The sequence below is a fragment of the Phyllostomus discolor genome, chromosome 12, assembly GCF_004126475.2.
Source record: "Phyllostomus discolor isolate MPI-MPIP mPhyDis1 chromosome 12, mPhyDis1.pri.v3, whole genome shotgun sequence".
Lineage (NCBI taxonomy): Eukaryota > Metazoa > Chordata > Mammalia > Chiroptera > Phyllostomidae > Phyllostomus > Phyllostomus discolor.
This window is the reverse complement of record NC_040914.2, coordinates 8,359,463-8,382,683: the sequence shown is the minus strand read 5'-3', so window position 1 is coordinate 8,382,683 and position 23,221 is coordinate 8,359,463. Positions and strand designations below refer to the sequence as shown.

General features: G+C 44.0%; 2 long non-coding RNA genes across 2 annotated transcripts; one reads left to right on the top strand and one right to left on the bottom strand.

Moving 5' to 3' along the window:
* Positions 1-12,693: 12,693 nt before the first annotated feature.
* On the bottom strand, positions 12,694-19,052 carry LOC118497670. Its single transcript, XR_004900190.1, has 4 exons — positions 18,928-19,052; positions 15,692-15,836; positions 15,034-15,114; positions 12,694-13,364 (listed from the first exon to the last, which is right to left on the bottom strand). It is a non-coding gene; the product is annotated as an uncharacterized LOC118497670 (long non-coding RNA).
* A 130-nt stretch (positions 19,053-19,182) lies between these two features.
* Positions 19,183-20,641, top strand: LOC118497677. Its single transcript, XR_004900199.1, has 2 exons — positions 19,183-19,393; positions 19,587-20,641. It is a non-coding gene; the product is annotated as an uncharacterized LOC118497677 (long non-coding RNA).
* Positions 20,642-23,221: the final 2,580 nt, after the last annotated feature.

Genomic DNA, 23,221 nt, shown 5'->3' with positions numbered 1-23,221 from the left:
GGGGAGCAGTGATTCATGCCTTTTTCAGGCTGTCTAGTAGTCCTTTGTTTGAATACACCACATATCTATCCATCAGCCCCTGGATGTTTGGAATGTATATTTTTGGCTTTTCTGAACAATACTGATGTGAATATCCATGTGCATGCATTTTGGTGAGTCGAACTCATGGCCTTGTGGTAAATACCATTGTATTTGCTGGAATGCCTTCTCAAATATGTAGTTTTAGATTTTCCTGCCACATAGTTGAACAAAGTTATATTCCTGCCAGTGATGTTTGTGTGTCTAGATTTGCAGTCGTTGGTATTATCACTCCTTTTACTTTTAACTATTCCTGTGTGATTGAAATGATATTTCATAGTGGCTTTTATTTGCATCTCCCAAATAAATAAAAAGGTACATTCAGCTTCATATATGTTTAATGTCCATTTACCTATGTTCCATTTTTCACTGTCTGTTAGAATTTTTAGTCATTCAAAAAATTGGATTGTGGAGAGACTGGAAGCAAGGTAGGTGGGAGCTGAACCCACTTGCTCGTGCACCCAACTGGGACACCTAGCTGATCTTTTGAAGAACAGAGTGAAGAACCAACAGAATCCCAGCTTATATGAAGTTTGGAAGCCAAAGATTGTAGAGGACACCATAAAACAGATGGTAAGGAGATTGCGTTGGGACGGTAAGGTCCCTGGGACCTGTTCAGGGACCAAGGCTGCTGTGTGTGGCCAGGGACAACAGCTGCCACAGGAACTTTGGAGGAGAGCCGGATCAGTAATTTTAACTTCATGGCTCCCTCCCCTCCCAGAACAGAGAAGGCAGCTCCTCACTAAGAGAGACCTGGATGCTTGAAGTCTCTGGGCAGAAAAAAGCTACAGTGGGAGGTGCACAGAGGTGGTGTTTCCCACTGGGACTGTGGTCGCTGGCTGGGACAGTACCACAGAAATTGGAGATCTGTGTGACACATGGAGAAGGGAGAAGAGTTGGGCCACAGTGCACCCTGACCCAGATAGTCTCCAGACTGGTCAGAGAGTTGGGCTGTGTGAAAAACCAGGCACTTGTTAAGAAAGATGGGTGCAAACAAGAGGAATTCACTCAATAAAAGGCTCTCAGCTTCTACTTAAAGAACACTCTTGCAGCAGCTGTGCCAGCAAAGAGTGAGGAGGAGAGGTATGATATGCTCCAAATCAGGGCAACTCACCAACTGATCAAAGTCGGGCAGCGGGAGCTCAAATGGGTAGCAGTCCCCAGAGAGACTTAATTTAATAGGGGAACTAAACCACCCTGAAGGGACTTTGCAAGCGAGCAGTGCTGAGACCAGCAAAGATGGAGGAGGGGTGAGAGTTACTCCCACTCGGTGCACCTCACAGACTAATAAAAGGGTGGCACAACAAGGTGGATTAAAGGCACCAGGCTGGTGCATATGGACAGTGGGGGTCGTGCAGCACTCTGAGGACTTTGACTGAAGGCTGGGCAACTGAATATTGTAGCCCAGATCAAGCCCCCGACACAGAACCACAGGAAAGGGAAAAAAAGTAGAGCCCAGCCCCCCTCTGCCTGCAACATCCAGGAAGACCAGCAGAACCCACTTGGTGGATTCAAAGTCAGCAGGACGCATTGTTTTTCTTTTTTCTTTTTTTTTCCAAGTGTATGACAGTAAGACCTGGAGCTGTGAAAGGACCAAAGACAGATCCAGAGAGAGATCAGAAGGCCAACACCAACAACTGAGACAAAATTTACTTTGCTATCCTGCAAGATGTGCATTTTATTTTTTACTTTTTATTTTTTGTTACTATTATTAGTTTTAACTATTATTTTTTTATTTCTCTTACTTCCATGTAGTTTTCCTTGTTTTGTTTGTTTGATTTCATTGTTTGACTGGTTTTCTTTGTTCTCCCTTTCATATTGCATTTTAATGTTTCCTCCGTCACTTCACTTATATTCTTATAACACACTACTCTTGGCCCTTTACTTTCTATTCTTTTTATTCAGATCATATATTTCTTTTCATATTATTGTTGTTCCCACCCCATATATCACCCTTCCCTGGTCTTGGTCCATTTTACTATCTTCCTGAGCTTTATTATTGTTGTGGTTAACTTCATTCTCTCACACACTACCTCAAGCTTCTATCCCTTACTCTCACTGTATCTCACCATCTAACCTAGCATAAGCACTCTGCTTTCTGGAATCAGCTCACATTCTTTATCTCCTGTAACAAGAGTCTTGTCTCTTTTCTACCTTTTACAAAAAGTGGCTAGTAAGGTGAAATAGCACACTTATTGCTGTACTTCTCCAAAGGATCTCCTATTTGAAATCTACTTGTTGGTACTTTAAATACCACAGAATACTCTTCCACTATCTTAATCCACTCTGCCTTCACCTTTCCCCAGACCACATACAAGATAAGGTGGGAGTGGTGAACACCAGTAAACCCACTGGAGGAGAGAACCCACCAACAAAGGAGCCACCAATGGTTAAAACCCAATTATAGCAGCAAGCCCACTCAAATGGAAAAAAAAAGAGGGACCCTAGAGCATCCAGACAAGAAGATCAAAAAGAACACACCACTGAGTCCCATAGAATTCCTATCATAGAAGTTCACCTTACAAAGACAGCCATCAAAGAAGAGCAACAAGAATCACAGAAACAAGCAAAAAGAGTCACTTAAAATGAGGAGTCAAAGAAAGAGCCTGCAAGTGAAAGGAGTGGAAGACTCCTCACTAAAAGAGCTAAATGAAATGGAGGTAAGCAAACTATCAGATACTGAATTCAAAAGGATGGTTGTAAGGATGTTCAAAGAACTCACAGACAACTCCAAAGAACTGAGTGAGAACTACACTATGAAAAAGGAAATAGAAACTATAAACAAGAACCAGGAAGAAATGAAGAATACAATTTCTGAAATGAAAAACACACTAGAAAGAATTACAAGCAGGCTGGATGAAGCAGAGGACCAAATTAGTGAGCTGGAAGACAAGATGGAAAGAAATACCCAGGTAGAGCAGACACACAAAAAAAGACTAAAAAAGTATGAAGATAGCTTAAGAAGACAGCAAGACAACATGAAGTGCAACAACATTGGAATCATAGGAATACCAAAGGAGAAAAAAAGGAGCAAGGGAAGAAAACTTGTTTGAAAAAAAAATACAACAGAAAACATTCTAAACTTGGAAAGGGAAAAAATCATGCAAGTTCAGGAATCACAGAGGGCCCTAATCAAGATGAACCCAGAGAGGCCTACTCTAAGACACATCATAATTAAAATGACAAGTTTTAAAGACAAAGAGAGGATCTTAAAAGCAGTAAGAGAGAAACAAGAAGTAACAAACAATGGAGCTCCGATAAGGCTAGCAGCTGATTTCTCAACAGAAACACTCCAATCCAGGAAAGAATGGCAAGAAATATTTCAAGTAATGAAAAACAAAGGTCTGCAACCAAAACTACTCTACCCAGTGAGGCTCTTAATAAAAATGGAAAGTGAAATGTATATACCTCCATCAAACCAGCACTGCAAGATATGCTAAAGGGACTGCTATAAGAAAAGTAAGTAAAAGAGTGAGAAAGAGAGGAACACAGGTACAAAGGGGAAAAATTAAATACCTATCATTAATAACCTTCAATGCTAATGGATTAAGTGCTCCATTCAAAAGACATAAGGTAGCTGACTAGATAAGAAAACATGACCTGCAGATATGCTGTCTACAATAGACCAGCCTCAGGGGGAAAAAACAAAGAGACAAACCAACAAACTACATAGACTGAAAGTGAAGGGTTGGAAAAAAATACTCCAAGCAAATGGACAGGGAAAAAAAGCAGGAGTAGCAATACTCATATCAGACAAAATAGACTTCAAAATAAGGGCCGTAAGAAGAGACCCAGAAGGACACTTCATAATATTACAGGGAAGAATCCATCAAGAACACATAAATATTGTAAATATATATACACCCAACATAGGAGCATCCAAATATATAAGGAAAATCTTGGAGGACTTCAAGAAATGTATAGACAGCAACACATTTATACTAGGGGATTTTAACACCCCACCATAAAAAAAATATGTAGATCTTCTGAATAAATTATGAACAAGGATATTGTGGCATTGAACAATGCCCTAGATCAAATGAACCACACGTGTGCACGTGTGTGTGTGTGTGTGTGTGTGTGTGTGTGTGTGTGTTGGGAACCACCCTGCCTGGTTTCAGGAAGCTGTAACCCCCCATGGCTAAGTCTGAGTGAGAGACCTCTGGACCAGGAGACACTAAGGAGACAAGCTTATCTCCCTGGCAGGAGTGCTGTTTCTGCTCCTTCTCTGGCCCCCATTGTCTGGTCAGTTAGCCAATGATGGGTAAGATTCCCCAAGGGAGGATGGATCTAAAACAGGCATGATCACATGGGAAGGCCCTCATGAAAGGACTTGGGGGGCTGTGGAAAATGGGGGTGATTGACCCTCTCCCCTTGGCTTTGACAAAGCCTGAGTCCTCATTCTGCCTGCAAGAAGTCTCAAATCTCTCAGCTACCTTGTCTCCTCTGCCTGACTCAAGCCTGTAACAATGACAAGGGGTGGTGCAGCCCTATGCTGGAAACAGCAGGCTTCCCAGAATAATCAGGCCTGAGACAGGATATGTAAAATCCTGTGAAACATGCTTTGCTGAGGATGCTCTTAATTGGATTATGAAGGCCAGGGCAGGAAATGGGATTGGCCCCTTAAATTCTGTAGTGATAGACCCCAGCTCAGCATGAGCCCCATTAATTCTTTGAACATTATCTATTCCTTTGATCCTCACCACCATACAATGATTAATAAGCTGTATCCATATTCCTACCCAAAACAACCTAATAAAAGCCTGTTCAGGCAAGGCAGCGGGATACTCTCTCTCCTTTAGAGAGAGTGGCCATGCCATCCCTATTCCTCCACAGGACTTGGTAGTCCATGTGAATGTCTCTTGTATCTCAACCATCCACAGCGCCACAGATATTGCTGGCCAGTATGTGCGTCATATATATATATATACATACATACATATATATATATATATATATGTATGTGTGTGTGTGTGTGTGTGTGTGTAACTGTTATCCCAAACAAGCAAAATACAGTCTTTTCAAATGCACATGGAACATTTTCAAAGGCAGACCACACGATGGGACACAAAACAAGCCTCAACAAATTCAAGAAAATTTTTCTCAGACTACAGGGCCATAAACTAAACACCAACCTCAATGAAAAAAACTCTAAAACACTCAAATTCATAGAAAATGAATAGCATGCTATTAAACAATGAATGGGTTAAGAATGAGATGAAGGAAGAAATAAAAAAGTTACTGGAACCAAATGAAAATGAACTCACAGCAGTCCAAAACTTATGGAACACAGCAAAGGCAGTCCTGAGAGGGAAGTTCATAGCAATACAGGCCTACCTAAAGAAGATAGAAACAGTTCAAATACACAACCTAACACTACATCTACGGGAACTTGAAGAACAACAACAAAGATAGCCCAGAGCAAGTAGAAGGAAGGAAATAACCAAGATAAGAACAGAATTAAATGACATAGAGACTAAAAGAACAATTCTCAGGATCAATAAAATCAAGAGCTGGTTCTTTGAAAACATAAACAAAATTGACAAGCCATTAAGCACACCCATCAAGAAAAAAAAAGAGAGGACCCCAATAAACACAATCAGAATTGAAAGAGGAGAGATTACAACTGATAGGAGAGATTACAACTGATACCACAGAAATACAAAGGATGGTAAGAAATTACTACAAAGATCTATATGCCAAGAAATTTGAAAACCTGGGTGAAATAGACAAATTTCTAGAAAAATTTAATCTTCCAAAACTCAATGAAGAAGAAGCAGAAAGCCTGAACAGACCAATAACAGTAGATGAAATTGAAGCAGTAATCAAAAACTCCTGGCACACAAAAGTTCTGGAATGGATGGTTTCATAGGAGAATTTTACAAAGTGTTTAAGGAAGAGCTAACCCCTATCCTTCACAGACTATTCCAACAAATCCAAGAAGATGGAAGACTTCCAAACTCTTTTTATGAGGCCAGCATCATCCTAATCCCAAAACCAGATAAAGACAAAACAAAGAAAGAAAACTATAGGCCAGTAGTGCTGATGAACATACACACTAAAACCCTCAACAAAATATTGGTAAACAGCATGCAGCAATACATTAGAAAGATCATACACCATCATCAAGTGGGATTCATCCCAGGGATGCAAAGATGGTACAATATTTGCAAATCAGTAAATGTAATACATCACATAAACAAGAGGAAAAACAAAAATAATGTGATCATATCAATAGATGCCAAAAAAGACATTTGATAAAGTGCAGAACCCATTTATTGTAAAACATTCAGCAAAATGGGAGTAGAGGGAGCATACTTGAACATAATAAGGCCATACATGAGAGACCCACAATCAACATCATACTCAACTGGCAAAAACTAAAAGTTTTCCCACTAAGATCAGGAACAAGACAAGGATGTATACTTTCACCAATTCTATTCAACATAGTATTGGAAGTCCTGGCCACAGCGGTCAGACAAAAAAAAAAAAAAAGAAATAAAAGGCATCCAAATTGAAAAAGAGGAACTAAAATTGTCATTGTTTGCAGATGACATGATTGTGTTCATAGAAAATCCTATAGATTCCACCACAAAACTACTTGGCCTAATAAGGGAATCTGGAAAAACAGTAGGATACAAAGGCAATATTCAGAAATCAAAGGCATTTTTGTATACCAACAATGAAATATCAGAAACAGAAATCAGGAATAGAATCCCATTTGCTATAGCAACAAGAAAAATAAAGTACCTAGGAATAAACCTAGCCAAGGAGGTAAAAGACCTGTACTCAGAAAACTACACAACGGTGAAGAAAGAAACTAAGGAAGACACAAACATAGAAGCATGTATTACGTTCATGGATTGGAAGAATTAAAATGTCCATAATACCCAAAGCAATTTATAGGTTCAACACAATCCCTATTAAAGTACCAATGACATATTTCACAGATATATAACAAACATTCCAAAGGTATATATGGAAGCATAAAGGATCCCAAATATTGGCAGCAATTTTGATAAAGAAGAACAAAGTAACAGGGATCACAATGCCTGATATCAAACTGCATTATAAATCCACTGTAATAAAAACAGCCTGGTACTGTCATAAGAACAGACACATAGACCATGGGAACAAAACAGAGAGCCCAGAAATAAACCTAAGACTCTATGGGCAATTAATATTTGACAAAGGGGACAGAAGTATAAAATGGAGTAAAAATAGCCTCTTTAACAAATGGTATTGGGAGAACCGGACAGCTACATGCAAAAAAAATAAAAAGAAAGAAACTCCATCACCAACTTACAGCACATGCGAAATTAAATTCAAGGTGGATGAAAGACTTAAATATAGGTTGTGACACCATAAAAGTCCTAGAGCAAAACATAGGCAGGAAAACCTCAGATATTCCACTCAGCAATATTTTCACTGATATGTCCCCTAGAGCAAGGGACACAAAGGAAAAAATAAACAAATGGTACCTCATCAAAATAAAAAGCTTCTGCACAACTAAAGAAAACAGCATTAAAATGAAAAGAGGACCAACTAGATGGGAAAACATATTTGCAAATGATACCTCAGACAAGGGTTTGATCTCCAAAATACATAAAGAACACACAAGAGTCCACTCCAGGAAGACAAACAACCCAATTAAAAATTGGGCAAAAGATCTGAACAGACACTTCTCCAAGGACAACATGCACAAGGCCCAGAGACATCTGAAAAGGTGCTCAACATCACAAGTCATGAGAGAGATGCAAATTGAAACCACAACAAGATAACACTTCACACCAGTGAGAATGGCCATCATAAACAAAGCAACAAACAAGTGTTAGGATGTGGAGAAAAGGTAACCCTAGTGCACTGTTGGTGGGAAAGCAGACTGATGCAGTCACTGTGAAAAACAGTATGGAATTTCCTCACAAAACTAAAAATGGATCTGCCTTTTGACCCAGCAATTCCACTGTTGGGATTACATTCTAAGAACCCTGAAACACCAATTGATAAGAACCTATACACCCCAATGTTGATAGCAGCACAATTTACAATAGCCAAGTGCTGGAAGCAACCTAAGTGCCCATCAGTAAATGAATGGATCCAAAAACTATGGTACATTTACATGATGGAATACTACACAGCAGAAAGAAAGAAGGGGCTCCTAGCCTTTACAACAGCATGGATGGAACTGGAGAGCATTAAGCTAAGTGAAATAAGACAGGGGGTAAAAGACAAATACCATATGATCTCACCTTTAAGTGGAAGCTAATCAACCAAACAAGCAAGCAAAATATAACCAGAGACATTGAAATTAAGAACAATCTAACAGTAAGCAGAGGGGAGGTGGGGGAGGATAATGAGGAGAAAGGAGGAAAGGATTTTCAGGAACAACTATAAAAGGTACATGGAGAAAACCAAGGTGGGGTGGAATCAGTGGAGGGAGGTGGGGATGGCTGGAGTGGCGGGGGAGTGGCGGAGGGAAAATGCAGACAACTGTACTTCAACAACAATAAAATAAAAAAAGAATTAAACAGTCAACCAATACTGAATGAAGACAGAAGAATTAAAAAGAAAAAATGAGGTGAAAATAAGAAGACTTTGGAAACCTCCAAAAGACCAACATCCAAATCATAGGGATGGCAGAAGGAGAAGAGGAAGAACAAGAAATTGAAAACTTATTTGAAAAAATAATGAAAGAAAACTTCCTTAAATTGATGAATAAAATAGACATAAAAAGCCAGGAGGCTCAGAGATTCCCAAACAGGTTGGACCCAAAGAGGACCACACCAAGACACATAATAACTAAAATGCCAAAGGTTAAAAACAGAGAGAATCTTAAAAGCAGGAAGAAAAAAGTGAAGAGTTACCTACATAGGAGTTCGCATTGGACTGTCAGCTGATTTCTCAAAAGAAATTTTGCAGGCAAAAAAGGACTGGCAAGAAGTATTCAAAGACTTGAAAAGCAAGGACCTACAACAAAGATGACTCTATCCAATAAAACTATCATTTACAATGGAAGGGCAGATAAGTGCTTCCCAGATAAAATCAAGTTAAAGGAGTTCATCATCACCAAGCACTTAATACAGGAAATGTTAAAAGGACTTATCTAAGAAAAAGAAGAAGATCAAAGCTAAAAAAATCTCTCAGAAAAACAGAAGAAGAACAGAATCCCAGAAATTATCACATGAAGGGTTATCAGCGGGGAGCGGGAAGTGGAAGAATGGGGGAAAAGGCCCAGGGAATCAAAAGTGTAATTGGTAGGTACAAAATACACAGGCAGGAAGATAAGAATAGTATGGGAAATGGAAAAGCCATTATGTAGCCTATAGGAGAAGCCTACATGAGAGATTTTATATGTGTATCCCATGGATATAAACTAAGGGCTGGGGGAATGCGGGAGGGGATGGATGTACCAGGAAGAGGGAGATAAATGGGAGAAAAATATGGGACAACTGTAATAGCATATTCAATAAAATATACTTAAAAATAAAAATAAAAGGTCAGTCTTTAAAAAACAAAGGTGACAAATCCTTGTCAGGTGGCCTGCTCCTTTTGCTGGTAACAGGGAGGGAAGGAGCCCTGGATGGGGCACAGTGGAAGCTCTTCCTTCTGGTCACCTGAGAACTGGCTCATGATGGAGCCAGCGGCTACTGCTCTGACTGACTTCTGTGTCCTTTCCTGTTGCCTGGGAGGGTGGGCTTGGACATAGGTGTGACCAGGAGAATCCAGAAAACCTGCAGGGTGGAGGAAGCACAGCAGAGCAGGGCAGTGCAGATGGAGTGAAGGAGGAGGAAGATGAGGGACATGGAAGGAGCAGCGAGGGGCTGAGATGATTTTGTGAGCAGTGGGGGTGACACGTGACTCAAAAACCTCCAGGGCCCTGACTGGTGTGTCTCAGCTGGTTGTAGCATTGTCCTGTGAAGGAAAAGATCATGGGTTTGAATCCTGGTCATGACACATGCCTAGGTTGTGTACTTCATCCCTGGTTGGGGTGCATGTGAGAGGCCCCAGATCAATGTGTCTCTCTGTTCTGTCCCTCTGTCTCTCCCTCTCCTCCCCTGCCTCTAACATCAATAAGCACTCCTCAGTAAGGATAAAACAAACAAATGAAAAACAACAGCAACAACAAAAACCCCCTGCAGGAACCGAGAGCCCACAGTTGCCCCAGGGCAGGTCCAGTGCAGCCCAGAAAACCCTCCCACATCCCAACAGCAGTAGGAGACTTGGCTCCTGGGAAGCATTTGGGACACGTGGTCATAGATATGGCTCGTGGGTCTCAGCCCTGGAGGGAGAGGGAGCAGGTGTGTCCAAAATCTCCTAGCACTCTATCCAGTCTGTGAAGAGATTATGCGTCACTCATTCGTTTATTTATTTACATTGCACACCTTCCCTCCTTCATGAATGAGCAATTGAGTGCTGGCCCCTGAGCTGGATGCAAGTGCAGAGTGAGGAGTGAAAAAAAAAGGGCTTGTCCTTTCCTTCATATCCAGTGGGAGTGACTCCAACACATCAGGAAAGAAGTAAGTGATTTCAAGTCCAGAGCAGAAAGGTGTGGATCGGCCACTTGAGGGGGAAGTCTGGGTGTTCCCAGCATGGACTCTGAATGTTCATGAAGGTAATTTTGTTGCAGAGTAAAAATTAATTAATTCTCTATTTGCTGTCACTCCGCAAACCAGAAAATCTACCTTGAGTGGGGGTGTCTAAGAAGAAGGGACCTGAACCAATGGCTGGTCTTGGGGCCCACAGACCCCTGAGGTGGGCAAGAGGGTCAAGCTCTGCTTATACAAGAACCTTGCTGTGTCTGATCTGCTGCTCATGGTCTGTGTCACCCTGATCCAATGACTGCATCACACCAAGCCTCAGTTTTCCCTGGATGAATACGGAACAAATGGTAAAAAGGATTATGTATTCTCATTTGGTCTGTGAATAAACCTTAAAACATCCTCAAATATTTGACCAAAACTTAGTATGGAGAAGCTGCCTCCAAAATAGCACCTGATACTATTTCTCTCAAAGACAGAAAATCTCTAGGTAGTTTCCTGGTGGAGGAGTAGCTGTCAGGAACACATTTCCTGCTCCTCTGTGGGTACGCTGACCATCCACTGGAGTCTTCTGTGTCCTCCAGGGCATTCAGCTAAAGGTCCTGGGAACTTGTCTACCTGTGCCCTCCACACACTGTCTCAGGTGAAGGACGAGGCTCCATCTCTGCCCTAATGTGGCTGTTGGGGCTGAGCCCTGACCAGTGACCAGCTCAGGAGCCTTGGGCATAGAGCTCCCCAGTAGACCGAACCCGCCCTGACACAAACCTGCCCAGGATCTCTGCAGCCAGCATGGTTGGGACAGGGTTCTGGGGAGGGGCTCCTGGGCTGAGCTTCTCTGTGAGGATCCCAAGGGCCTCCTCAGTCCAGGCACTGACCAAGACCTGCAGGGTCTTTCTCAGGGTCATTGTCATGTGGAGGGTCCAGGGAGCTGGACTGAGACTGGTCTCTTTCTGCTGAGTCATTCCCATCTGGCTGGTCCTTCTCTCTGTGATGAACATCTCCAGGGCTGTATTTCTGGAAGGGAACTCTTGATAAGGGATTCACATCCAAAATGCATAAAGAGCTTATACAACTCAACAGCAGAAAGACAAAAAATCCTACTAAAACATAAGCAAAACCCCCGAATTCATATTTCTCCAAAGAAGACTTTGAGACGACCAATTGACATATGAAAAAATACTCAAAATCATTAATCATCAGAAAGATGCAAATTAATACCACAATGAGGTATCCTCTCACACCTGCCAGAATGTCCACCATCAATAAATCAACAAATAACAAATGGAACCTTAGTGCACTGTTGCTGGGAACACAGACTGGTGCAGTCACTGGGAAAACAGTATGGAGTTTGCTCAAAAATTAAAAATGGAAATTGCTTTTGACCCAGTGATTTCACTTCTGGGAATATATCCTAAGAATAAAAAAAAAAACAATTTGAAAGAATATGTGGGCCTCGCACCTCTATAGTTATAGCCACATTATGTCCAACAGCCAAGATCTGGAAACAGCCCAAGTGTCCATCAGCAAAAGGTTGGGTAAAATAGCGGTGGTGCATTTACACAAGGGAATACTCTGAGACCATAAAAAGGAGGAACTTCTACCTTTAGCAACAGCATGGATGGACCCGGAGATTATTGTGCTAAGTGAGCTAAGCCAGTCAGAAAAAAAAAAAAACAACAACAAATATCATAGGATCTCACTTCCATGTAGATTCTAATGAACAAAATAAACTGATGAACAAAGTAGAAACAGAGGCATGGACACATAAAACAGGCTGGCTGACAGCTGTCTGATGAGAAAGGAAAGGGGCAACTGGATAAAAGGTGAAGGGATTTTCCAAAGAAAAGGTATGCATAGCCCACAGACACAGTCAACAGTGTGTGATGGCCAGAGGGAATGAGGGTGGGGACCAGGTGGAGGTGGGTGCAGGGAGAGAGATGAGAACATCTGTAATAATGCCAACAATAAACACAAAGTTAAAAATATTTGAGATTCTTTTAGCATCAAAAAGAATAAATAAAACACATTCATTGTGTTTATAAAAACCACAATCATACTATGAAAGAGACTCAAAAGCCATCCCTAAATATTCTTTATTGGAGGTGACAGTACCAACTCCTTACCCTAAAAGCCATGGTTTTTAAGAACATTGTCCAGCCTGGGTCCTGTTTCCCCAGCAGGAATGAGTGTCCAGGGATAAGGGAAGCCCCTCTGCACAGGACGTGCCTGCATCTCGGGGTAGGAAGGAGCAGACAGTCAGTGACTGCCCTTGTGTCTCAGACAATACAGTGGGCTCAGGGCAGGAACAGGGCGGGGGATGCAGCAGTGCAGCTGGGGATGTGACACCTGCAGACACTTAGGTGTCCCATCAGGTTCCCACAGGAACTGAGGGGCTGTGAAGTTAATACTGGGAGACAGAACTCTCTATTTGTACTGGAAATGAGCTTTGTTTTGTTTTGTTTTTTGACCGATAGAGTGCATTCGTTTCTTGTGGCTGAAATAATAAATTTCCACAAATTAAATGGCTTAATATTTTAAAAAGTTATTCTCTGGCATTCTGGAAGTCAGAAATCCAAATCGAAGTATGGGCAAGACCACATTTTCTCCACAGGTTCTAGGAGAGATTCCATTCCTTTTCTCTCCATCCTGAGTGGCTGCTGGGATTCCTTTCTTGTGGCTGCATCACTCCCATCTCTGCCTCCATCTACACATGGCCTTCTCCTCTGCGTGTCATTCCATCTTCTGTTTCTTAGAAGGAACATATCATTGGATTTAGGACTCATGCAGAACACCCAGTATAATCTCATCTTGAAATCTTTAACTTCATTATATCGTCAAATAACCCATTTCAAACTTAGGTCACATTCACAGGTTCCAGAAGTGGGATGTGAACATATTTTGGGAGGAACTCCCCCTCAATTCTCTACAGGCAACCTGGTTCTTTGGTACTGTCTATGCTGCCATTTGGTGTGTTTCCCCATGGGGCTTCATCCATGGGGCCTCATCCATGGGGCCTCCCCTGAACATTTCAATGAATGCCATGGGATTTAGGCCTGCAGCTTACAGAAGTGGGCCACACAAAGGAGAAAGAGAGAGAGATACTATCAAGTAAGTTCCAGACAGACCCAGACAAGGGCCCCCAGACCACCCACCTAGGCCCTGCAGAGACTCAAGTTTGCAGCAAAAGGAGGGCTTTCTAGAGTGATATCACATGCACTGTGAAGCCCGTGCTTAGATCATGACTACAAAAATGTCACAAAACATATGGGGACATGCACAAAAATGAAATGGATAAACTGGACCTCATCAAACTTTTGTGCTTCAGAGAACCTCATTAAAGAAATAAAAGAAAAACCCACAGAATGGGCAAAGAAATCTGCAAGCCATCTATCGTATAAGGGACTTGTACCAAGAATATATGCTAAATGACATGCAGAACTGATAATAGGGAAAACAAAATTATCTCAGCATAAAATCTGCAAAGCATATGAATAAATAGATGTCCAAAGGAGACATGCCCAAGACCAATAAGAACAGAAAAATGCTCTACATCATTAGTCATAACTGAAATGCAAATAAAAACTACAACAAGATTCCACTGCACACTCTCTGAATTGGCCAGAATCACAGACAGTTAGTAGGAAATCCTCATTCCCTTCCTGAATGAGCTGCTTGGATAGTGTTCTGGCAGATTCTGTCTTCAGAAGAGTTTCTGATCCAGCAACTCCACCCCCAGGCATATGCCCAAGAGAAAGGAAAACAGATTTCCCACCAAAAGGGTACATAGCACATTATTCACAAAAGCCGAAAAGTGAAACAATTCAAATATCCACCAAGCAATTGATGGAAAACCAAACTGTTGTGTGTCCATACACTGGAATACTCTTCATTTATATATGGGAATGGAAAACTGTACATGTTAGGATGTGGATGAACCTTGAAAACAGTCAGTGGAAGAAGCCAGACACAAAGGGCACATACTACATAAATGGCTTCACTTATATGAAATGACCAGAACAGGCAAATCCAGAAAACACAGTGTGGATTCATAATTGCCAGGAATGGGAGGGTGGGAGGATTGGGAAGTGACTCAAATGGGTTTGGAGATTCTTTGGGGACTCTGAAAATGTCCCCATCAGAGGGCAGTGAGGGATTCACAACTGTGAATACACTGAAAGGATTAAATGCGCACTTCATGTGGGTGAGCCATACTCAATCAAGCTGCTAACCTACATTTTTTAACATACTCTTTCAGAAAGGTGCGTGTCTGGGTGTCTGGGTTTCCTACTGCTGCTGTTTGAAATAGCCACACACTGGTGAAGAAGTTTGAACGTGAACTAGGTATTAGATGACGTGAACAAATTACTGTTCTGTTAGGTGCGTGAAAGGAATTATGGTTACGAAAAGAAACTCTCACCTTCTGAAGACAAGCAGGTGGACGAATTAAGGACAGAGTTTTGTATTTCTGTAATTAATTTGTAAATGTTCCAGAGAAAAACTGAAAAACAGATTTAAAATTTAGAAGTTAGGTAGATGCAGATAGATACATGGCAAATATAACCAATAATATGAAAAATTTCTCTTCGTGGTGGGTATATGACTCTTATTCTTTCCTTTGTATGTTTCAAAGTTATCATAGTAAAAACTTAAAACAAATATTTTTCCTTATTTATAAGAGGGGACATGAGTGTGTTATACATGGCTTAGCAACATAGGCATGTGGTTTAGGGCCTGAAAACGCCCAATCTAAGTAAGCTTTGGGCCCACCATCAGGTGCTAACACATACCTCACACTTGATGCAGTGTACATGTCCGAAAGGATGACACTCTCGACTTCACTGCACTGATTTCAGTTGCTTCCCCCTTAAATGGTAGATCTACCCCTGACTGAGACACATCCTGAGCCCTGTTCAAAAGCCCTTCTCCATGGAAACCGTAGGTCCCCTTGATCCCAGATACATCCAAGAGCCCAAACCCTTCCCTGGCCTTCCAATTCTCTCGTCCTAACTCTGCACAGGAGCCCTTCCCTCCACGTCATTCCCTGCTGCCAGCTCGGGTTCCAACCATCTACTTACATCTTTTTCAGGTCCTCTAGGATTCAAACTATGCTCACTAACCAACATAGCAAAAAGCAAAAAGCAAGACAACTCACATGGTAGAATTCATTCCTCAATTCCTGTGTCTGGTGTCTGGTGTGGCCTCTCTTTCATGCGGACACACCTAGTTTGTGAAAATATCAAACAAAGCACACACGTGACAACACAAACATCTGCCTTGAGGTGGATGCCCAGGTGAGGTTTGGGGGAGTGAGTCTGTAGTGGGGCCGTGGGGCAGCTGGCAGCAGGCAGGATCTTTCGTCCACTGGAGTGCAAATGCTGATGGCTGTTCAGGAGCAGTTACAATAGACAGTGTGTGCGAGTTATGGCAGAATACCTTCAAAAGCTGTGTAATTTTGTTCCGTAAGGATGAAGTGAAAGTGTATGTGGGGTTAGAACAATGCTGGCGGTTAGGGCTGCTGTGGCCTTCCTGGTCTCTATCGTGTCATCAGGCTTCCACTTGTAAGGGAAAAGCCAGGCTCTTGGGGGACCAGTCTTTAGCCCATCACAGCATTAAAATGACTTTGAAATGTTCACTCGTTATACACGATGCTTCTGCGGTTGCTTCTGCAGGTTGCTTCTGCAGTTGCACAGCTTTATATACCACCCGCCCCGCCCCCCACACACTGTAGGAGGCTCCCTTGCCTCTTACTCCCTCCAGCATTTGCCCCATTGGTCAGCTTCAACCTCAATCCAGTTGGTGCAGCAAGTAGTTTTGGATCGCAGGTGGTTCTTGGCAATGTAGCCCACACTCATTGGCCAAGAGTGTGTGCCACCCCTTTATGGGGGAGTGGCAGATCCAGTGCTTCTCCATGAAAAGGCCAGCTCTCCTACAGTGAGGCCATACCTTGGACTGATAACAACGAAAACAAGCATTGCAGTGTTTCATCGGAGCCGCTCATTTTATTTTGAATGGACGAGGTCATGGAGTATGCAGTGAGTAGCAGTGGCTGAATTTCTCACAGATAAGATTTGGAAAATTGTCAGAGAGAAATTAATGACATATGGAATGGGGTGGGCCCTAACAGTATTAGACCTACTGTGTCCATTTCTAATAAAAAGGGTGCTAATCTTTGCACTTCGCAAGACAGCTTCAGCTGCATACTACCTGGTGGATGTGCAAAGTTTACAAAGAAACATCACACATTTCTTCAGAAAGATGATGTGTTGTCGCCAACCAGCACAAGAGACTTTGGTTTAATTTCTGCCCATGAATCCAGACTTATGCTTACCCAGTGCTCGTGAATTCTTAAAGACAACCTGCCCTATTATAGACACACACAGCCAAGTAACACACACAGAGTCCTGTCTTGGCTGCCTGGACCAATTCTTCCACTGCGGATTCAACAACCACCGGCGGGAAATTTTCATTCTGAACTTTGTTTTCATCGTGGGACTAACTCTACCCCCCTGACAAAGAAGATGAAGGTGAAACCGAGAGAAGGAAGGATTGCCCGACTGGAACATGGTCTCAGGACTGGTCTGTGCTGACTCCCTTCTCACTTTCGGGTGAGTGGCCTGGGCTCTGAGCAGGGAGGGACCCAAATCTGCAGGGAGCACAGGAGGGGCCGGGAGGACAGCTCCATGGGGCAAGAGGTGCCAGTGCTTGAGCTTGTACGGGGCTTTGGGGGTGGGGGGGACTGAAACCTGAAATTCTGGAGCGGGGCCCTTGAGGAGGCTTTGAAAACATCCTGCCCCGCGATGAAGAGCAGGAGAGGGCACCAGAACTGCAGGTACTGCGTGCTTGTGTTTGGGGCGGCAACGGCATTTCGCGATTCGAGGGAAGGAGTCAACATAACATGGCCGCCCTGAGGCAGTCCGGGCAATGATTTGGCCTCTGAGCCAGGGGCAGAGCCGGGTCCTGATCTGCAGGGAACCCACGAAGCGAGGAGGACAGCTCCATGGGGTAAGAGGGGCCAGTGCTATGAGCCTGCACGGGATTTAGGGGATGGGGAGGGTTCAAAGGTGAGATTATGGAGTCGGGCTTGAGGAGGCTTAGAAAGTCTCCTGCCTCAGTATGAAGAGCGGGAGGGGGCGCCATAAGTGCAGTCACTGGGTGCTGAGGGAGGGGGAGGGCGCATTTCCGGATATGAGGGGCCACCAGGAGGAAGTGCGCTGATCTGGACTCTGAGCAGGGGAGGGCATCCGGTAGGGGAGGTGGAACTCTGCAGTGGGGCCTTGAGGAGGCTGTGAAAGCCTCCTTCCTCCGGATGAAGAGCAGGAAGTGCAGATACTGGGCGCTGGTGGGGCAGCATTTCTGGATGTGAGAGGAGGAGTCAACATAATGTGGCCACCAGGGGGCAGTGCGCTGATCTGAGCTCTGGGCAGGGGAGGGCTCATAGGTGAAATTCTGGAGTGGAGCCTAGAGAAGGCTTTGAAAGCCTCCTGCTTCATTATGAAGAGCAGCAGGGGGCGCCCTAAGTACAGACCTTGGGCTCTGGTGAGGAGGCATTTCCAGAGGAGGAGTCATTGCAGCGTGGCCACCAGGAGGAAGTCAGAGCAGTGAAGTGGCCACGGGAGGGTCCTTGGGGCAGGAAGACTCGGCGGCACAAATTAGCATCAGGACAGAGGGAAGATGAAGCTCTGTGCTGCAGAGGATCCCCCAGAAGTTTAAAAACAGAACTTGGTTGGGAAATGGTGTGGATTTGGACAAGCCCAAGCCCTACTAAAGGAGCATGCTAGACCTGCAGTTTAAACTGGGGGTGGGGGTATGCTAAGGCAACATTTTGCATAAAGGAATTGTGAAGAAGTAGTCCCAACCCCGGTAAAATTATTTTACCCTCAAGATTCACCCCTCAATTATCTAGAACAGTTCCCCTCTCATCCCCTTACCTCCTTCCTTCTTTTTCTGGGTTCTTGTGGGTGCCCCACACTCCCAGACTTTCTGGCCCTTGATCATAGCCCCATCCCATTCTTTAGAATCTCCTGGGCTAAGCACACTCCCAGCAGCTCTTCCTGGCCCTCAACACCCACCCCGTCAATGTCTGCTTCGTCTAGATTCATCTGGTGCCTGGCACCCCAGATCTTCTAGATAATTCTGGGCTCTGCAGGCTCTAAGCTCTTTCTGATTTTTGTACCACTCCCTCCACATTTTTATGCTGTTCTGGGTTCTGAACGTTCTAAGGTCTTCCTGCCCTCTTTCACTGGCCCTAGCCACTCCCAGTAGGTAAGCTACTTTTCAGACTCCAGTGGGAGCCTCAGTAACTCTTACTTACTCAGAGATGTTGGCACCTGGATAAGTTGAAAGCCTGGCTGAAGGACATCTTGAAGCTCTTGAAGGTCCACATTAGCTTGCCTACGCACCAGAGATGCTGCAACCACGAGGCGCAGACCCAGCTTTGAGAGCAACTGTGAGCTCCTCAGCGGGTTCAGAACTGAAACTAACTGCTGTGCTGCCTCTGGAAACTACCTGACTTATTTTGTCACTGACTCAAGCCCGCTCTTCACCCTTCCGGCACAAGAGTTTAGAAACCTTCTGCTTCACGCCCCAACACTTCCTTTATTGAAATGGCCCCCACACTCAAGTTCAGCCTTCTCTCTCTCCAGGGTCCTCATGTCATCCTTCAGTCTCTGCTCACTCTCTGGAATTCTAGCCCCATGGATGTTTGAATCTCTCTCTCAACCTTTTTCCTGCTCCCTGTCCCCTGTTGGCCTGTCCATCAGGTCCCCCCATCCTAACCTGTGGGTTCCTGTGTCCCTTGAGTTTTATATCTGGGTGTCCTCACTCTAATGCCCTTATCACACCGATACACACCCACATAGAAACATATGTGTAACAGTGGAGAACTGTAATGGTGGGAAATTGTAACCCACCTCACCACTCTTTTGTCATCATTTCTGTAAGTACTAACTCTGACTAATATGCATCTTGTAGATGAACAGCATGCTTGTATGAGAATCCTGGGAACTAAATCCGAAAGATACAGATCCCGGCCTTCAGGCATCCCAGCTTTGGGAGATTTGCTGCCCTTCAACCGTGCAGCCAAAATGACATGAAGCTGAGAGGATGTGAAGCACGCTGGACCATCACTTGCCTCATCAGAATGGCCTGTGTGTATGTGCGAGAGAGAGAGGGAGAAAGATATGTTTGTGTATTTGTGTGTAGGCACAATGTTATGGTAGAAAGATGTTTACTAATACTTGGATTGCTTCTGTTAATTTTTCTTTCTCCTTCATGTGTCCACTCTGCTGTGTAGACTGTGTCTCCCTTGTGGTCCCTGCTAATGAAGCCCTTTGCTGACCACTCAGGGAACCTTGCGGAAGAGGGGGCGTGTGAGATTGTAAGAGTTGGTCATGAGGGGTGGAGGGTGGACCAGAGACAGTTCCATGATGTGTCTACTACTGGGTGTTCAGGCTAGAGCTGGTCCAGAATGCAGATTGATTCCCATAAATCCCCTCAGAGACAGTCTGATTTCTGTAACAGGCTGGTACCCTACCAGGGGCAAGCATGTGAGGTGTTTTCTCCTTATCTGGTGCAGTAAAGTTGAAGTTGTCAGCCTCATGATTGGATCTATCTACTCCCCTAAATTTTAACAACAATTTGTATTCAGCGCTCCTTGTATCCCATCTAATACAAAGTGCTTACAGTATGACTCACTCAGAACACCAACTGTGTGGTTGGTAGGTTGTGCTTTGAGCCAGGCTGCCATCTAGAAATTGACGTGGAAATAGAGATTGAGTTTGAGATAATGGCCCATGTCAATCACATCTGCCTATGTAATGAAGCCCCGATGAAAACTCTGGACACTGCTGATCAGATGAGCTGGTGGTTGTTAAACCCTTTGATGTGGCTGAGCATGAGGTGTCCTGCCTCCTTTCGGGGAGGACATTGGCTGCTTTGCCAGTGGAATGAATTCTCAATAATCTGTCCCTACGTTTCTCTCCCTTTACCTTGTCCAAAATTGTAGTAAAACTATAATTATAACAGTACCATTTTGTGTGGTGCTATGAGTCATTTCAGCAAAATATCCAACCTAAGAAGACTATGGATACCCATGAAGTAGCTCATTGGACAAAAGTGTGAGTGGCCTGGGAACTCCAAATGTGAGGCTAATGTTGATTTCAGGGTACTATTCTGAAGGAATTTGCTCTTAATCACTGGAAAATGTGCCAACTCTGGATGGTGAGCTTCAGAATTGAATTGCAGGACACCGTTCCAGTGGGGTTAGGGACCAGTAGACCTCAGAATAGGGGACACACTGGGACGTGTCTCCTATCTAAGCTAGAAACCCTGAACCCAACTAGGATCCTCAGAAGAACTGGTGAGAAGTGCACTGGTGAAGGAACACTGCATCACTGAAATGCATGTGGTGGGCACCCTCCAGAGATCAGAGCGGAAAACAGGAGATCCTGTTACAGAACAGAACTTTATAGTAGCAAGAGGGATAATAAAATTTGGGAAGCAGAGGCCAGCATGCAGCCCTCATAAACAAGGTGAGAGTAATAACCATCATAAACAGCATTATCAGAGTGCAGCCTGGTGTGCAGAGGTGTAAAAGAGGGCTCCTGACATGTTGTCCTTAGGAACAAAATATATGAGAGGTCAGCAAGGGTGTCACTTAATAGACATAATCAAAAGATGAAGGGTCAGCCCTGGCTGGTGTGGCTCAGTGGATTGAGAGCCAGCCTGTGAACCAAAGGGTCACTGGTTCGATTCCCAGTCAGGGCACATGCCTGAGTTGCAGGCCAGGTCTCCAGTGGGGGCATGTGAGAGGCAATCACACATTGATGTTTCTCTCCCTCCCTTTGTTTCTCTAAATATATATAGAATAATTAGCCTGGAGAACCGTCTGAAGACTAGCGGAACAGAGCTCCCATAACTAAGGAAAGAAAAAAGTCATGGCTAAACTGGTAAGAGGGACAGAGGTGCAAATCAGGCTGGTCCCACGCCCATGCTGAGAATCGGCAGGGATATCTTGACTGCAGAGGTCCCTCCTAGGGAGTGAGGGGTCCCAGCCCCACATGAAGCTCCCCAGCCTGGAGCTCCAGTGCCAGGAAGTGGAGTCCTCACACAGCTGCCTATGAAAATTGATAAGGAGTTTGTCCCAAGGAGATAGAGGGCTTTGGAAAACACACACCCCCTCTCAAAGGGCCCCCACACAGACACACTGATCAAAGATACTTACTGCAAACTTTACCGCTGGCCAGCAGCTTGAAAGGCACCAGAGACATTCTGGTGCATTGTGGAAGGGGTGCATTGTGTGGCTTCAGGGAAAAAGCTGCTGTTGTTTCCACGTTGAGCCCTCCCCCACCCCCAAATAGTTTGATGGTGAACACCAAATCTGTATCTGCATTAACTTGGTGAACACGGCCCACCACACCCTGATGACTCCCTGAGACCTTGCTCCATCTAACTCAGCAGAGATTTTATCTGGGTGAGATGGAGGGCTGCTGGAAGCCCAAGCATCCTCTTAAAGGGCCTGTGCACAGACTCACTCACTCATAAACACTCAGTGGGGTCCACTGAGTGACCCCAGACTCAGCGCTGGTGGCAGTTGGCCTCAGGTCCCAGCGTGACTTATCCCACACGTCCTCAGTCCCAGACAGGGAGTGACCAACTGAAGATCACATTGCAGCTCCTGGCAGGTTACCCTGGGCCACACCCGGAATGTGGCTGACCTTAGCCTGTACAAGAACTCTTCCCCCACATCCCCAGAACCAACACACCCTGTGGCCAGCCTCAGATGACAACACAGCACCACTCAGTCAGCTCCACTAATTAAATACCCAAAGGGTGGTCTTCAGCAAACACCAGAACAGCACTGAGGTAAATCTGCTTTGTGGGGTAAGCTCTTGCTGTGGTCATGGCCAGTCCTCCCAGCCAGTCAGCCTGAGGGTCAACTCCAACCACTGGCATGCCAACAGCAATCAAAGTCCAGCTATAATGCCAATAGGAGTGCAGAAACAGCCCCCACAAAGAACGCCTCTGGAACACGCAGCTTAGGTGATCAGGGAGGCTGTGTTGCTGGGCCCCACAGCACACCTGGAACAGAAGACCACCCTGCCAAGTCTGTGAGACATAGCAGATGTACCTAATACCTAGAAACAAGCACAGAGAGCCAGTCAGAATGAAAAGATAAAGAAACAAGACTGAAATAAAAGAGAAGAATAAAATTTCAGAAATAGCACTAAAATGAACTGGAGCAAGCATTCTACCAGACAGAGTTCAGAGCAGTAGTTAGAAGGTTGCTCAACAAATTAGGGGAAGAGTAGGTAAACTCAGAACTCCAAAAAGAACATAGAAAACATTTTAAAAAGCATAACAGCACAATGATTGAGAGGGGATGGGTTTTGCTGGAGGTGAAAGAGAGTATGTGGGGATAAATGGTAATGGAAAAATATAAATGAATAAATAAATAAGTAAATAAATAAACAAATAAAAAATAATGAAAGAAATGAGGAATACATTAAAATTAAAAGGAGGAATACACTAGAAGGAATCAACAATGAGTAAGATGAAGCAGAGGATCACATCAGTGATTTGGAAAACAAGGGAGTAGAAAACACCTA